The sequence below is a fragment of the Schistocerca nitens genome, chromosome 3 (assembly GCF_023898315.1).
Source record: "Schistocerca nitens isolate TAMUIC-IGC-003100 chromosome 3, iqSchNite1.1, whole genome shotgun sequence".
Classification (NCBI taxonomy): domain Eukaryota; kingdom Metazoa; phylum Arthropoda; class Insecta; order Orthoptera; family Acrididae; genus Schistocerca; species Schistocerca nitens.
The window spans coordinates 453,116,226-453,134,441 of record NC_064616.1 but is presented as its reverse complement, the minus strand read 5'-3'; the positions used below and the strand labels follow the sequence as shown (position 1 = coordinate 453,134,441).

Here is an 18,216-nt window from a genome sequence, read left to right as displayed (position 1 = left end):
AAAACTTTGAGGTGTGTCGGCAACTTTGTAATACTATTAGAGACGGCAAAGGACTTGAAAGAGCAGTTGAATGGAATAGATAGTGCCTCGAAAAGAATAAAACAAGGTTAATGGAATGTAGTCGAATTAACTCAGGTGAAGCCGAGGGACTTAGGTTTGGAAATGAAATGACATTTGAAATACATTTGAACTAACTAGGACAGTTTACCATAGTGAAGCCACTGGCAGCTCGTAACAGTACATTCAGCATTATCTCGCAAATGGCTCGCTTATAGACTGATGTTTACTTGAGCGTTTTTTGCTTACTTTGTCGTGTACTTTCTCACGTGTGTGTTTTCATTATTAATTATGATTCGCTCTATATACCTAAAATCTTGTCAAATAGCGTAAAAGACGGAGAAATGTGGTCGGTTGGCTACTCAGATAATTGCGTGATTCAGATTTCGGTTAAGCTTCTACCACAAAACATGTACTGTTGCAGAAGTATCTGGCAAATGAACATATCCCTCTTCCACGAGCGCGAATAGCGCCGCTGCAATAACATATTCAGAACACTATAATAATACATAAAATTACATCGATGCCTCAATAACAGCGAAACAAAAGTAACGATATCGACAGTATTGCGAGCTACTGGAAGTATGTTGTGTATATTTAAGTTTTTCTTCAACGGAAGTAGCTTATATTGAATACAAGATAAAATATAGAAGTTATGCAGTGTTTTCATACACCTAATTGAGTATAAAATCAACATACAGGGCAGTAAAGGAAAATTATTCCAAAGACACGCAGTGATATAGGACTTAATGTAAATTCATGCTACGCACACTTGGCTGTAGAAAAAGGTTATTATTTTCGAAGTGAAAAGCCATATTTATTTAAACAGGTTTTTTTCTGACATATTTTCAAAGAATGTTTTCCCTGAACTCAGGATCTTTGTTAGGCGATAGTAGTGCCAGATTTTTAGACTGTCCAGTCACATTAATGTAACCACTGCCTATATTCGACGTCAACGTGCAATAATCGCTCACCAGGTGGCAGCACCAGCAGTGGAGGATATATAAAGCGTGTCAGCGGAGGGAGGCGCGAAAAAAAAAAACCGTAGAGTCGTTGTCGTAATGAGGAAACGGAGAGATTCGTCTGAACATGAATACAAAAATTCATAGACATAAAACATTTACACTTAAATACTACTATTTATCAAGTGACTTTAATGCATAGTGTATACTAAGTGCATGTATTGGGACAAGGGCAGTTCTGGCACATTTGGTTAGTGCAGGTTGCCTACATCAGGGGCAGGTATACACTCACAGGCAAACCTGTTAAGTGCTTTTCCATGTCAGCCCATTGTTCTACTAAGTGCTTTTCCATTTTTCTGCACTTAACCTATTGTGAGCGAGAATAGCCTCGAGCGTGGCGCGCCGTAGGCAGCTGCGGCCAAGCGCCAATATATATCACTCGATTACTCGAGACTGGAAAGAGATATGGCTCTCCTTCCAGTGTTAAAAACAATTTCGATATCTTAGCTACAATTCGTACGCAGCATTATACGACCTCAAATTCACCAAACGCAAAGTAGCCAGCGACGACATTTTTCACTGCAAACTTTTCAAAATATGCGCTGTATTTTACTTAATTATGAAGTATCACGATAACCATGGGCAGCAGCGAAAAGAAAACCAGTTCATTATAAAACTGTGATATCAGGCTATAACATGCGATAAAATAAATTTTTTTCGTCGAATAGTTTCCTCACAATCGAATGAGAGAGATTGCGTAGCGCAGAACACAGACGAATTCCAAAACAGTGGTTTTTAATTTTTTACACGAAAAGTATAAGTTGTAATAAGAAACTAACTACATGGACAGATGTAGTTTTCCTTCGTTTACATGAAACAATTTTTTTCGAGACAAAATAGATGACTAGATATTTGGCTCTCCGCACGAACATTCCGCAGCTAGCCGCATGGCTACATGACTCTGCGTCTAGCCTGCGGCCGTCCACCATTGCGGAAATAATCCGCTCGTGTGGCCCCGGCCTAATCTATGATGTTACACGCGGGACGGATATGGTGTTTCAACTGGCAAAATAGAGTTTATTACGAAAAACAAAAGAGCCTGTTAGAGCGTCATACAAAAATTTTGTTTATTACACGTGCGAGAAATGGTGATACAGCCCTGTTTAGATCATATAACGTGTGTGTGGGAGCTCAATTAAAAAAAAAAATAGAAGGAATATCATTTTATATAGAAACCTCCTACAGGTCTGAATGCAAAGACTGCTTTATTACAAACGTGCAATAGACTCTTTCAACACACTAGATGTATCTAACTGAATAATCACCATGATTCCATCATAATTAAATTATTGAACTTCAAGTGTGTCCTAGATGTCTTTGAATAAGGTAATGCCATAGTTCTGAGGAGCGGTAGTGAGTGTAGTGTGCAAAGTATGGTCATGCTTTAGTTGTCGCTATTAAAGGGGGTTGTGACTGCACTACTCCACTTGTTCAACAACAGAGCTGTAGCCCCACATTAGAAGAAATATTCCATAGCTCTTACTTCCTTAATATGTTACGACGATTAACCTTGAGAACTATGGATTCAGGGGAAAATAGAATATTACTGCTTACAGCGTGTTTGAGCTGGTGAAATCATGAAATGCGTTTAATGTGCTCTTGGATATTTATATGAAAACTGATGAACAGTCGTCGCCACGTGAACGCTTTTGATTATTACATATTCCCTACACAACTTGTACCATTATTACGTGATATATATATTTTACTTACCACCTGGCGTATATCAAAGTATGAGCCACGCTTTAAGCACTATGACTCGAATGCGTGATGCCACAATGATGGACCACCATTCAGCGACCCTTGTATCACTTTAGTTTAAGCTTTACAGCAACGTCATTCTCTGTTTTCTGAGTCGTGTAGCGGTTAATTTTTTTCATAAAACGAGGGAGGCGTGACTATGAAGCAGAATGTGGATGAGGGAATAGCAGATATTAAGTATTATTTAGCTGACGTAGAGTACTTAAAGAATTGGACAGTTACTTTGTTTCGAATTCATTCAAACAAAGGCAAATATTAACAGCAGTGAAATTAGCAAATGTACAATCATAACCATAAAAAAATCATCATGTCTTTGAAATCGGTGAACTATACTTTCACGCTAACAGCAATTCTAAAATAATTGTTAGCGCCCGACAGCAGCAAACAAATACGTAGCTGCAGCTCTAGGAAAAATTCCACAACCACCTGGACGCAGAAAGTGCTCGCAGACCGGCACCGACATGTCCAGCATGGTCAGACAGGCATAGATAGACCTGTCCAGCGCGCTCAGAGAAGCTTTCACCTACTGGTGGGGTAGGATGCTGCGTTCCTATTGGCTCACTGAGGGAGGTGGTGGGTTGATGGTGCAGAGGGTATATAAAGACCATTCTCTTCTCAGTTGTCCTCATTCTTTCGTCAACCACCGTAGTGTGAAGTCGATCGTCTTGTTCCTGCTCCTGTGCGTCAGTTTGCTCCTTTCTTGTGTACGTGTTACCAGATTAGGTACAAAAATGAAACATTCAGCAGTGGTATCAAGCACCGACGGTAGTGCCAGTGACGGCAAACGGCAGAATCCTTTAGAGCATGATGGGGAATTACCTGGTGAGTATAGATTCAAATCGGTGACTCTAACTTTTCTCTTCCACTAAGAAGTTCATAGTATTGAATACATTTCTTCTTCTCATTGTTTCAGCGCATATCTACCAACATCAAAGCGCGGGTGATACGAACCCTGTCGTGCAACAGCAGACACAGTGGCACCAGCTGCTCCATCAGCAGCAGCAGCGGCAGCATTGTAAGTATATATACCATCTTTACACCACTGGTGTGACCAGCGAATCCGTAGATGATTTCGAGAGAAATCAAAATCGATAACGATAACTTTTTTCCCCCACTAAGAATTTTGTATTGAATACATGTCTTATTGTTTCAGCATATATCCAGCGGGTAACTGATGCAGGTGAGAGGCAACAGCAGCAGCAAAGGCTGCGACAAAAGACGCCTTCCACTTCTGTTGATTCCTGTCTCTCCCACTTCCCTGTGCTCCAGAGGCTCGGTGGTGGTGAGGGGGCACTGTGGCCAGGCCTCGGGTTTGACCCCTGCCCACTTTGCCCCCTGAGCCCCCACCGGTCCACTATCCCTGAAAAAAAATACACCGGTTCTAAAAAAAACAAAAAGAAGTGGTAACGAAATAAAAAAAGTCGAATAGAGCGTCTGCCATTTAAGCAGGAGATCCTGGGTCCGAGTCCCGGTCGGGGCACACATTTCAACTGTCCCCGTTGATATTTATCAACGCCTGTAAGCAGCTAATGGTCTGGATAATGTTGAGTGGAAAGCGAGCCAAAGACTGCAATTTATGGACAGAACACTTAGAAAACGCAACAGGTCTACTAAAGAGACTGTATACACTACGATTGTCGTCCTCCTTGGAGTATTGCTGCGCAATTTGTGGATACGCATCAGATAGGACTGACGGAGGACACTGAAACAGTTCAAAGAAGGGCAGCTATTTTTGAAGTTTCGCGAAATAGGGGGGAGAATGCCAGAGATATGATACGCGAGTTGGGAAGGCAGTCATTAAAACAAAGGCGTTTTCGTTGCGACGAGACCTTTTCACGAAATTTCAGTCGGCTTTCTCCTCTGAATGTGAAAATATGTTTTTGAAGTCAGCCTACTAGGAAGGAATGGCCATCGTAATAAAAGAAGGTAAATCAGAGCTCGCAAGGAAAGACTGAAAGACTTAAATGTTCGTTTTTCCTGCGCGCTGTTCGAGAGTGGAAATGCAGAGGAAAAGTCTGAAGATGGTTGGACGAATCTTATGCCTCAATTGCAGAGTAATCATGTAGATGTACATGTTGCATTGGCGATACGTCATGTTGACATAACGATTAGCACATTACTTCAGCTCCCACCTTCTCCATTCCGAGCTCGCCTGATGGAACTTTAATAAAAAATTTAAGCCTGCACAACAAAATTATTATGCTGTGCGGCAGTACTGGACCAATGAGTTATGATGCCAACATTCCTACGGAAAGCTGTGTGTCCAGATGGTACCTTTGACCTGTTACTCGTATGGCAGCACGGGTGACCCCATAAACTGCGCATGAGCTCACTGTATTGATTTGTACACCTGTTTCCCGGGACGCAGCCGACGCCCGGGCAGGCACTTTTCATCAGGCGTGACTCGCTTGGGCCTCAAAGCAACGTCTCTGAGTTAAAACGCACTGTAGATTTCTAAACATTATGCAGTATATGAGTCACCGTTGTTAAGTATTCCTAATGTTTTCGTCTAAACAGTACCGTATGTACGATATATGTTTTTTGGTTCAAGACAGGATTTTATAATGCGTGAGCGATGTTTATTTCCTTTTGACCACGTCATAAGTAACGACTAATGGTTTAAGCTCACATATACAGAGTGAGCAGCATGAGACGTAACAAATCTTTTATTTCGTGAATGGTCCAGGACCTCGAAACGAAGCTCTCGGATAATGATAATACGCGGAGGCGCACGAAATCGTTGTGTTGATCTGCGCTGCCCACCTGTTGGCCAGAAGGCAGCAAACGTCTGAGCTTGCTGCCAGCGTGGGGGCGGATAGCAGAATGACAACTGCTTTACTTCAGCGCCTCTCATCAAGCGTTCTGCACTCGCCCGGTGGAACCTTAAAAAAATGTTACACATGCACAATAAAATAATTCTCCTGTGCAACAGGATTGAACCAATGTCCCATAATGCCGACACCCATACAGAAGCGATGTCTCTCCATCAGGTGCGTTTGAACTGTTAGGGAAAAGTGGGCATGACCCCACATTGCATTGTTGCCAAATTTATTCAAGACGACGGACCCAAGATGTAGCAACATTGCAGTGACATCATGGCGGGAAGTTCACATTCTGGCGGGAAAATAGGTCAATTGGACTACCTCCACTAACCTAACACCAACCCTCTCCCGTGCCCCCTCCCTCCTTCCCCTCCCCACAATCTGAAAATCGGTGGGAAAAGGACTCAGTCTGTGCTGGGCTGCCAAATAGGACGGATGTAAGTCTTTATTTTGTATACGTTACTCCCCTCTCTTCGCCTCCCCCATCTGGAAATTGGCGGGAAAAGGACTCAGTCTGTACTGGACTGCCAGGCAGGATGGACATAAGTCTTTATTTTGTTTGCATTGTTTATTTAAACAATTTGAGTTGTCATAGACAGTAACTCCATCCACTATCTTCACCATGAGGGCCGCAGTCCAACTGGCGTAATTCACAACACCGCTACCAGAGGGTACTGTTGGCGCTACCGCACTATCCTCCTTTGATGTAATTCAAGATATCAGTCTTGGGAAAAATGGTGGGAAAAGGACTCAGCCTGTGTCTAACTACTGGACTGGGAGGACGGACGCAATTGTTTACTGTGCTCAATGAATGAGATGTCTGTGCTCGGCGAGAGTAGTTTAATGGGTATATTAGCAGTAACCATGCATCTGAGGACTTTGTTGATAGTAATAATATTTGGTAAAGACAAAGGAGCTTCATTAAATAATGAAGATGCTGCAGCATGGGGTTAAATTACAGTTTGCAACTCATGCTGATAAACACATCTGCTTTAATTGTAAATCATTCGGTACAAGTCCAGTCAATCTTCCGAAGCACAAGAGGCAAGGCGTTCCCTCCGGTGTGCACATTCCCTGCCGCCAGAGGCCATGCGCCGACTTACGCCACTGCCACGCCTAGCCCTTGTCTTTGAGCAGGAACTACTTCAGAAGATAATAAATCAAACTGAACATGTCTCTAAACACATTTGCAAAACAGACCGCTGCACAATAGTTTGCCTCAATTTTGCTGTGTATACCGCCACACTGGAACACTGACTCTAAAAAGATCACTGCACACTTGTAAAACTTCTCTGAATCCAACTGAATATGTCTCTAAATACACTTTCAAAAAAATATCGGTGCACAGTAGTTTGCGTCAGTTTTGCGATGTCTACTGCCACACTCGAATATGGACTCTAAAAAGATCGCTGCACACTTGTGAAACCTCCCTGAGACACTTCACAGGCTTTTGTGGGAAACAGATCCCGAAACCGATTTAAGTTGCAGTATCTGATTTTAAACGCCAAAACGATGATATTTGGAAGTCGAAGTAAATATCTCTGTAATTCTAAGCTGGACGATTACCACTTTTTGAGTATTAGCTGCTTGTTTGAAGACGCTGCCAGACAGAGAAAATTTTCTTAGTCCTAGAGCTGCTGTGGTGTTCATCACTTTTCAGAAACGGTGAGTGGTCTTAGTTTATATTTTCTTCTCGAGTCAGGGACGTTATTTTCCTCACTTCTCGAAGCACACACTGGTGTCCAAGCACAGACGAGAGAATCAGAACAATTACACAAACAGAATTCGAAGCACTGTCCTATAGACGAGAAGAATGGCTGTAAATTTCGGTGACATTTCGATGTTCTACAGCTGCTGGTCTGGAGATGCTCTTAGGTCATAATGGCGGGTAAGGAATGGCATCCCGCATGTCCAAACCAGAGCAGAATATTGTGCCTCGACTTGTTTCTGACCACTCAAATGGTTCAAATGGCTCTAAGCCCTATGGGACTTAACATCCGAGGTCATCAGTCCCCTAGACTTAGAACTACTTAAACCTAACTAACCTAAGGACATCACACACATCCATGCCCGAGGCAGGATTCGAACCTGCGACCGTAGCAGCAGCACGGTTCCGGACTGAAGCGCCTAGAACCGCTCCACCACAGCGACCGGATTTCTGAACACTAAAGGAAAGAAGGCATCACGTGAATCTCAGATGTCACCAAACTTTCTGTAGATACTTTGTCCCCGTCTTGTTCAAACCAGTCTGTAGAGCCTCCTATGCCGCTCACAAAGGATGTCTTGTGACACTCTGACGTCAAGGAAATTTTGTGAGTAGAGCATTCTGATTGGTTCTTACTGAATTTACCTGCCAAACTGCTGCTGCTGCCGGTATTGGATCACTGTCCGAATTTTTCTGCAGATAGACAAATTACAAGGCTTTCAACGACTGAACTGTTTTGTACAGATCGAAAAAAAAGAAAGAAAATATACAGCAGCCATATAGCACTGGCAGTTAAACCCCGCAAAAGTGGTCTACAGATTATGAAATGCGGAAACTACCGCCAAAGGCATTTCCTCAATTACAGTAATCTGCCACTGTCGAGAAAAAGCACAAATTTCTCAGTGTTAAACTGATCTCCAACCGTGCTATATCACCACACACCATATTGATGCAGTAAACAAAATTCGTATCCTGCATCATGCGGTATCATCACTTGTGCATCCTGCATAGAGCTGTCGACCACCAGGCACCCGTACATATGCCGCGAAGACAGAAAGATCCGCGAAAAACATTGGCACATGCGCTGTATATAGTCTTCACAGCACTAGATATTTCCCACGAGGTCGCTCGGCCATCCATCATCGCCAACGGTCAAGAGTCAACTGCCCCCGCACATGCTGCCCTGATCTGCGACCAGAGTGCACTCAGCGACTGCGGTCACTCAATGGTAACACCCCCCCCCCCCCCCCCCGCACAAAGGCGTTGCTGTTTCCGGTCCTGACCTGCTTGCTTGCTTGCTGTCAAGCTTTCTAGAGCCATATCCAGACTCTGGAATTACAAGAACATATGTACACTCCTGGAAATTGAAATGAGAACACCGTGAATTCATTGTCCCAGGAAGGGGAAACTTTATTGACACATTCCTGGGGTCAGATACATCACATGATCACACTGACAGAACCACAGGCACATAGACACAGGCAACAGAGCATGCACAATGTCGGCACTAGTACAGTGTATATCCACCTTTCGCAGCAATGCAGGCTGCTATTCTCCCATGGAGCCGATCGTAGAGATGCTGGATGTAGTCCTGTGGAACGGCTTGCCATGCCATTTCCACCTGGCGCCACAGTTGGACCAGCGTTCGTGCTGGACGTGCAGACCGCGTGAGACGACGCTTCATCCAGACCCAAACATGCTCAATGGGGGACAGATCCGGAGATCTTGCTGGCCAGGGTAGTTGACTTACACCTTCTAGAGCACGTTGGGTGGCACGGGATACATGCGGACGTGCATTGTCCTGTTGGAACAGCAAGTTCCCTTGCCGGTCTAGGAATGGTAGAACGATGGGTTCGATGACGGTTTGGATGTACCGTGCACTATTCAGTGTCCCCTCGACGATCACCAGTGGTGTACGGCCAGTGTAGGAGATCGCTCCCCACACCATGATGCCGGGTGTTGGCCCTGTGTGCCTCGGTCGTATGCAGTCCTGATTGTGGCGCTCACCTGCACGGCGCCAAACACGCATACGACCATCATTGGCACCAAGGCAGAAGCGACTCTCATCGCTGAAGACGACACGTCTCCATTCGTCCCTCCATTCACGCCTGTCGCCACACCACTGGAGGCGGGCTGCACGATGTTGGGGCGTGAGCGGAAGACGGCCTAACGGTGTGCGGGACCGTAGCCCAGCTTCATGGAGACGGTTGCGAATGGTCCTCGCCGATACCCCAGGAGCAACAGTGTCCCTAATTTGCTGGGAAGTGGCGGTGCGGTCCCCTACGGCACTGCGTAGGATCCTACGGTCTTGGCGTGCATCCGTGCGTTGCTGCGGTCCGGTCCCAGGTCGACGGGCACGTGCACCTTCCGCCGACCAGTGGCGACAACATCGATGTACTGTGGAGACCTCACGCCCCACGTGTTGAGCAATTCGGCGGTACGTCCACCCGGCCTCCCGCATGCCCACTATACGCCCTCGCTCAAAGTCCGTCAACTGCACATACGGTTCACGTCCACGCTGTCGCGGCATGCTACCAGTGTTAAAGACTGCGATGGAGCTCCGTATGCCACGGCAAACTGGCTGACACTGACGGCGGCGGTGCACAAATGCTGCGCAGCTAGCGCCATTCGACGGCCAACACCGCGGTTCCTGGTGTGTCCGCTGTGCCGTGCGTGTGATCATTGCTTGTACAGCCCTCTCGCAGTGTCCGGAGCAAGTATGGTGGGTCTGACACACCGGTGTCAATGTGTTCTTTTTTCCATTTCCAGGAGTGTATTTTATATGGTTTTCCATTTACGTGATAGTTCTCGATGTCATGCCAGCGATCGCTTGCACATTATAATTCCCAAGATAAAGACTGGAAATTATATCTCTAGAAGGTAAATATCTTCAACATTTCGCGGCCCTGTTAGCAACTGTATAAATATTAATTTTAATTTAAATAATCAGCAGCCTCAGTTGCACCGTTTACCTATATTTACCTAGGTTTCAGTCGGGATAACCCAACCTTCTTCAGAACAACAGTAACTACCGTTTGTCCATAGTGGACATCGTCAAGCTAAACCTACAAATCCATAAATTACCGTCAGACTATAAAACTTATCTGGAACTGCCTCGGCCCCACTTCGCGACCGCATTGTGGCAGCCATGAGTGCTGTACTGAGTTCCAGTACAGCACTCGTGACTGCCTCATCGCGGTCGCGAAGCGGCGCTGAGGCAGTTCCAGATAAGTTTTATAGTCTGACGGTAATTTATGGATTTTTAGGTTTAGCTTGACGATGTCCACTATGGACAAACGGTAGTTACTGTTATTCTGAAGAAGGTTGGGTTATCCCGACTGAAACCTAGGTACATTATAAGTAAACGATGCAACTGAGGCTGCTGATTATTAAAATTAAAATTAATATCTCTAGAAGCTCGAAACTTTAGCGAGGTCCAGTGGGATGGGATGTGCTGCAAACCACTGAGTAACTAGAAACTTATCTCGTCTGAGAAGATCTTCACTCAAAAACTCGAAAAAAATAGAGGAATCTGGTTGTTCCACTCATACTTTTTTAACAAATACCGATGTCAATGATGTACCAGATTCCAAATAATCCTTCTATTTCACTAGGTGTTTCTCATGTCTAGAGAACCAGCAGACATTTTTTCCACCTGTCTTTCACCATCTAGTTGCATACAACACACACTACAAGTGACGTTCGCTCAGTCACATGAGAAGGGTAATATATAGAAGCAGTCAACTGAACAATTTACATGGGAGGGAATAATTTTTCATCTCAAATTTCCATGGAGAACACAGGCAATCACGAAGGCTGCTCAACACATACTGAGCATTAGTTGCTGATGCTCCCACAACACACACACACATACACACACAGGATGATTTTAAATAGAAGACAGTCACAACTTATGGAAACTGGAAGAGTTTTGCGAAGTTCTGGAACGTTTCCAAAACAGTTGTCTGAAGGTGATTGACTACCTCTACAATGAAACTCATCTTTCACAGTGATGGCATAGCTGAAAGCACGGTGTTCCATTTCAGTAGATTCCTGATATTGCAGTCATATGCATGATCACTGTTTCGATGTTAACCATCTGTGGAAGGTGTTGTCCCTCGGCCAAGATTCTTTCATCATCTCAAACAAGAGATGTCAGTCAATCATTATGTAGTACTCAACAGCATGCCAGTGGACTGGTGGGATGGAAAAGACACTGTCGAGGTACTGTAACAAGCATTACAGATGACAGTGCGATAAACTTTAGCAATTTAACCAGTATTTATTCTGTAACTTCAACGCCTTCCAGTGACACCACAGATGCTTCCCCAAACTGAATCATCGCTGAAACCACCCTTCCACTACTTTGCGACTACCACTGCTAATGCAGATAGATGACTCTGCAGTGCATCCATTCATTGTTAATTCTCGAACATACATATACAAAAGTATACCAGATAGTGTCTTACATATTTCTAGCACTTCGATCATAAGGCATCATTTATGATTACGTTTGCCCATCTTTCCCTACATGGATGAGAGTCACAAAGCATTCTCGCATTCTTAGGATAAAGTTAGAAACTGAAAGATCTCCAGGTATTGTATTGACCAACACTCTCTCCAACACTGTCACCGATACAATCTGCAGCTGACCAGAAGTAGACCGCTACATTCCACGTCTCGTGAAGGAATAGAGCGAACCATGCCCATAACTGCTATCCTGCATCAGACTCACTTACGGCACTCACCCAAGAGCACAAGATTTCTCGAAATGCGCGAATGTCGCGTAGGTTAGCACACCTTATCAGTGTATAGTAGATATAAAACTGTTGTGATAATGTAACCGATGGTTAAGAACAAGAAACAGGTGGTTTTATGCACGATTGAGCTCCAGACGGATGGAGTTTGAAGCATGTTATGTAAATCAACTGCACAATCAATTCCAAGGTATTATTCTAGTGTCTGTGGTCAGTAGTAAAAAAAGTATTGGTAAGAGAGAACGTAAACATATGCACTCCTAAGGCGACACACTTCTACACTTAAAACATGCTACAGGGTTAGAGTGGTGTGGTTTCCGACCTACGTCATGTGGAATGCCACAGTGTTAGTATTCCAGTGTAATAAATACATTTCCATCGCATGACATACATTCTACTTGAAAGTTTCCCTACGATAAACTATGGTGACAAACTGTAAAATAAAAAAATTACTTCCTTCAACGTAGAGTCTTTGCGATACATACACAATAGAGCTTTCCACATGTGTATAGCGTCCATTGTTCACATTCGATCACAGTTCAGAAATTATGCTATGCTTTCATCAGTCCTATGAAATGATCGTTAGTAACAGAGTATGTCTCTTACACTGAAAGAGACTAATACATACCACCCTTGTTTGACATGTGAAATTACACGTCAGGCCGCCACTAACGGCTGGCCGCTGTGGCCAAGCAGTTATAGCCGCTTCAGTCTGGAACCGCGTTGCTGCTACGGTCGCAGGTTCGAATCCTGCCTCGGGCGTGTATGTGTGTGATGTCCGTAGGTTAGTTAGGTTTAAGTAGTTCTAAGTCTAGGGGACTGATGACCTCAGATGATAAGTCTCATAGTGCTTAGAGCCATTTGAACCGTTTTTTGAGCCACTATCGTCGTAAACAGGATATGTGTCAATAAGACGTATACACGGGAATTGGAGTACTTCACAAATTCCTGTTGCTAACTTAGACTCACCATAGTTATGAAAATAAAGACCCGATTTTATTCCCAAGATGCGACAAGAGAATGGGGTATGTCGCATTAATCTTCATTCATGTAGCGGACAGTGCAGAAACAGGATGGACATGTTTCAACATCGTCACACATGAGATGATTGAGAGGTTTGATGTTAACGATCGCAAGTAGGTCGTGCTCTAAGTCAGACGCAGAGCACACAGTTGTATACGAGTCGAACTCGGGTTATGCTACACAACTGATGCACCCCAACAGAGCAACAGAAAAAATGGCTAAATGACCCGCACCAACACCTCCCTCTGTCTCTAGAATACATCATCAGCCTAATATTAAATCATACCTCATCACAACTCCATCTCAACTGATCATTCCATCCACTTTCTGTCATCCTGCCATTCTTTAATGCAGATGCAAGTAACTTTAAAGGCAGATGGTTCTCTCTCTCTCTCTCTTTTTTTTCCAAGAAAGCTTCAAAGACAGCAGTCAATTCGCGCGTGTATCACTCTTACTTCAAAATGTTGCCATACAGCAACTGTTCATTAACTGGCGTCACAAGGTTGTGATTGGTGGGGGGTACAGAGAAGCGCATTGTGAATACTGTTTGTTAGGGTTTAAAACACCTAATGTCCTGCCTAGTGTCAAACACTCGATCCATTCTGTAGTTGTAGATTGCACTCTCTCCGCGTCATAAGCCGCAGGGAGTGGCCACACGGTTTGAGGCGCCATCTCACGGATTGCGCAGCCCCTCCCGCCGGAGGTTCGAGTCCTCCCTCGGGCATGGGTGTGTGTGTTGTTCTTAGCATAAAGTTAGTTTAAGTAGTGTGTAAGTCTAGAGACCGATGACCTCAGTAGTTTGGTCCCTTACGAATTCACACACACACACACACACACACACACACACACACACACATACACACACCTCATAATACAACGCTCTTTAGCTAATGACTCACAGTGTCCTGCCAACTGCCAATCTGTCTTTTACTGGATCACGCCACACCGATCAGGGCGTGTGCTCATGTATGCGCTAATCCTAAGCACACTTTCTGTCTCTCTAAGTTAGCAACATTTGTTTGTGAGGTACTGCAATGCCTGTGTATATATCTGCTTGGCAGATGCCCTGTTTACAGAGTTAGTGGCAGCATGGCATGTAGTTTCACACATCAAACAAGGCTGCTATGCGTTTATCTCTTTCCTTGTAAGAAATATTCTTTTTTACTAATGATCATTTTATAGGACTGATGCAATAATAGTACAGTTTCTGAGCCGCCGAGGTCGAATGTGAACAGTGATCGCTATGCACCTGTGGAAAGCACTACTGTTTATCACAAAGACTCTATTTATGAAGAAGTAGTTTTTTTTTCATTTTAAAGTTTGTCGCCATACTTTATCATAGAGAAACTTTCAAAGAGAATGTATGTAATGTGCTGGAAATGTATTTCCTACACTTGAATATTAACAGTGTTACATTGCACATGTCTAATAGGTCGGAAACCACACCGCTCTAACAGTATAGCATGTTTTAAGTGGCCTTAGAAGTGCATATGTTTATGTTCTCTCTTACCAATACCTTTTTTTTACTGACCCCAAACACTAGAAAAATACTTTAGAATTGGTAGTGCAGTTGATTTACATAATATGCTTCAAACTCCATCCGTCTGGAGCTCAATCATGCATAAAAACCACCTGTTTCTTGTTGTTAACCATCGGTTATATCATCACATCAGTTTCATACCTACTATACACCGATAAGGGCTGCTAACCTCCTCGACATTCGCGCATCTCGCGAAATCGTTTCGGTGAGTGCCGTGAGTAAGACTGATGCGGAACAGCAGTTACGGGCTCGCCTCGCTCTGCTCCTTCACAAGATGTGGAATGTAGCAGTCTTTTTCTGGTCATCTGCAGACTGCTGACAGTGTTCTAGGGAGGGGTGGTCAAAGAGAATGGGTGGAGATCTTTCAGTCTCTAACTCTGTCCTAGGAAACCGAGAACACTCTGAGACTCCCATCTGCATAGAGAAAGATGGACAAACGTTATCGTAAATTACGCACTATGACTGAAATGGTAGATGTATGTAGGACACTGGTATATTTTGGTATATATATGTTCGAGAATTAACAACCAATTGGCGCACTGCACAGTCATCTATCTACATTTGCAGTGCTACTCGCAAAGTAGTGGAGGGGTGGTATCAGTGCTGATACATAAACTGATAAAGATCTGCCATGTCACTGGTAGGCGTTGAAATTACGGAATAAAACTGGTAAAATTGCAAAAAGTGATCGCACTACCAATTGTGACGCTTGTTAGAGTACATCGGCAGTGTCTTTTCTGTCACAACTGTCCATTTGTATGCTGTTGATTACCACATAATGGTTGACTGACATCGCTTGTTTGAGATGAAGAAAGAGTCTTCGTGGAGGGACAACACCTTCCAGTAATGGCTAGCACCGAAACAGTGATCGTGTACATGACTGCAATATGAGGAATCAATTGAAATGGAACACCGAGCTATCAGCTATGCCGTCACTGTGAAAGATGACTTTAAATGTAGATGTTGTCAGTCATCTTCGGACAGCTGTTTCGAAATGCTCCACAATGTCACAGAACTCTTAATGTTTCCATAAGTTGTGACTGTCTTTTATTTAATATCATCCTGTGTGTGTATTGTGGGGGCAGCAGCAACATAATTTACACCGTGAAATGTCTTGCTTTCAGTCAGAGCCAATGGATCGATATGTATGAATGTCAGTTTAGAACCTGACACAGACCTCAAAGTCGTGGTGGGCAAAAACAAAATATATGGTGGTGTACTAAACTGTAGTTACAGATTGATTGGACGTGTTACAGCAGAAATAAACATTGTATCAAACAACAACAAACAGACATAGGGACCCACTCTTGTGACTTACAGTCTGTGGGGTATGGTCCTCCAACAGTACAGGCGATGAAACTTTACACAAGCCTGTGTAGGTGACTTCGATCGCTGGGTGGATCAATACATGTACATTTAATAGGATCGTCACATATGCTCTATGTCAGCAAACAGACGGTATTTGTATTCGATATATATGTACAGCACGACAGACCTGTGGTAACATCTTACAGAGTTCTCTGCCGGATGACATTAGCAGAGTTTTTATAGTTCATAGTACTCTGTAAGTATAGTAATAAAATATATGTGCCTGGCTTCCTAGCACACTTCTGCCTGTGATGTGGAGAGTGCGTGGCAGCATGGCTTGTGGCTGGAACGATTGAAATACGTATCTGGCTTATGGCGGGAGCAGTCGAAACTGGACGGGCTGGAGTACAAGAAAGCAGCTGTCCTAACCGTGTCGCCCTCTAGCTGGGTGAACAGCGAATTAATACTCAGTATATGTTGTGCAGCCTTCGTGATTGCGTCTGTTCTCCATGGAAATTTGAGAAGATTCAATATGGACGTATGTTTTCACCGGACAATTATTTCCTCACATGTAAACTGTCTGGTTGACTGCTTCCTGTCTTTATTTGGTTGAGAGAACATCGCTTGTGGTGTGTGCTGTATGTGTCTAGATAGTGAAAGACGGGTGGAGGACCCGTTTGCTGGTTCTCTAGACATTTTTAATTATTTAATCATATGGCTAGGGCCCCCTGTCGGCCAGACCGATCGATGGGCGCTGGTCTTTCAATTTGACGCCACTTTGGCGAACTGCAGTCGATGAGGATGAAAGGATGACGATGAGGACAACACAACACCCAGTCCCTGGGCGGAGAAAATTCTTCGACCCAGCCGAAAATCGAACCCGGGACAGGATTGACAATCCGTCACGCTGACCATTCAGCTACTGGGGGCGGACTTCTCTAGACATGAGGAACACCTAGTGAAGTAGAAGGATGATTTGAAATCTTTTATATCACTGACATCGGTATTCGTTAAAATATACGCATGGAATATTCAGTTACGTCTACGTTTTCGACTCTTCACATAAAGATCATCACAGATGAGACAGGTGTCTAGTTACTCAGCGGTCTGCAACATGTCTCACCTCACTGCATCTTGCAAAAGTTTTGGGTTTCTATAGATGTAATTTCCAGTCTTTATCTTCGGAATTTTACTGTGCAGCCTATCAGTAGCATACTGCTATGTGCTAGACATCGAGAACTATCACGTAAAAGGTATGTTATTCTGCCAAACCATGTGAATATACATATGTTCTTGTAATCCGGAGTCTGGAGGTGACTGTAGAAACCTTGGCAGAAACCAAGCAAGCCAGAAACAGTAACGCCTTTGTATCGTGAGGGGAAACCAGTCCAGCCTTTGTACACTAGTTCAGAGAGTGACTGCAGTGCGCTGAGGGCTCTCTGGTCACCAATCAGGGTAGCGAGTGGCCACAATGGACGACCGAACGAACTCACGGGAAATATCTTGTGCTGTGAGGACTATATACAGTGCATGTTCCTATGTTTTTAGGGGATCTGTCTGTCTTCGCGATATAGCTACGAGTGTCTGGTGGCCGACAGCTATATGAGGAGGCAAAAGTGATGATTTTGTATGATGCAGAATACGAATAGTGTTTACTATATCGGTGTGGTATGTGGTGATACAGGCAGGTCTGATATCGGTTTTACACTGAAAAATTCGAGATTTCCTTGACTGTAGCAGAACAGTGTAATTGAGGAAGTGTCTTTGGCGATAGCATCCGTTTTTCATGATATGCAGACCACTTCTACACAGTTTAACTGCCAGTACACTATTGCTGCTGTATTTTTTTCTTTTTTTTCGACCTGTACAAAATAGTTTTGCCACTGAAAGTCTCGTAATTTGCCCGTCTGCAGAAAATAGCGGACAGTATTCCAATACCGGCAGCAGCAGCAGTTTGGCAGCTAAATTCAGTAAGAACCAGTCAGAATGCTCCATTCACAAGAAATTCAATTACGTGAGAGGTTCACAAGACATCCTTTGTGCAGGACATAGGAGCCTCTAGAGATTGCTTTGAACAAGATGGGGGCAAATTACCCATGGAAAGGTCTATGACGTCCGAGAGCCACGTGATGTCTTCTTTGCTCGAGTATTCAGAGACAAGTTCAGGCAGACCATCCTCCTCTGGTTTGTAAATGGGGGATGCATTCCGTCACCTGACATT

General features: G+C 44.0%; 1 protein-coding gene across 3 annotated transcripts in view; it reads left to right on the top strand.

Moving 5' to 3' along the window:
• Positions 1-18,216, top strand: part of LOC126248381 (uncharacterized) — a 597,430-nt gene that overhangs the window by 422,824 nt on the left and 156,390 nt on the right. For 2 of the 3 annotated variants that reach the window (XM_049949322.1, XM_049949320.1), the window contains one exon: positions 3,754-3,855. The exons of the other annotated variant lie outside the window; for it this stretch is intronic. The gene's annotated coding sequence lies outside the window, so the exon portion shown is untranslated. The remainder of the gene's footprint in view (positions 1-3,753; positions 3,856-18,216) is intronic. 3 annotated transcript variants of the gene reach the window in all.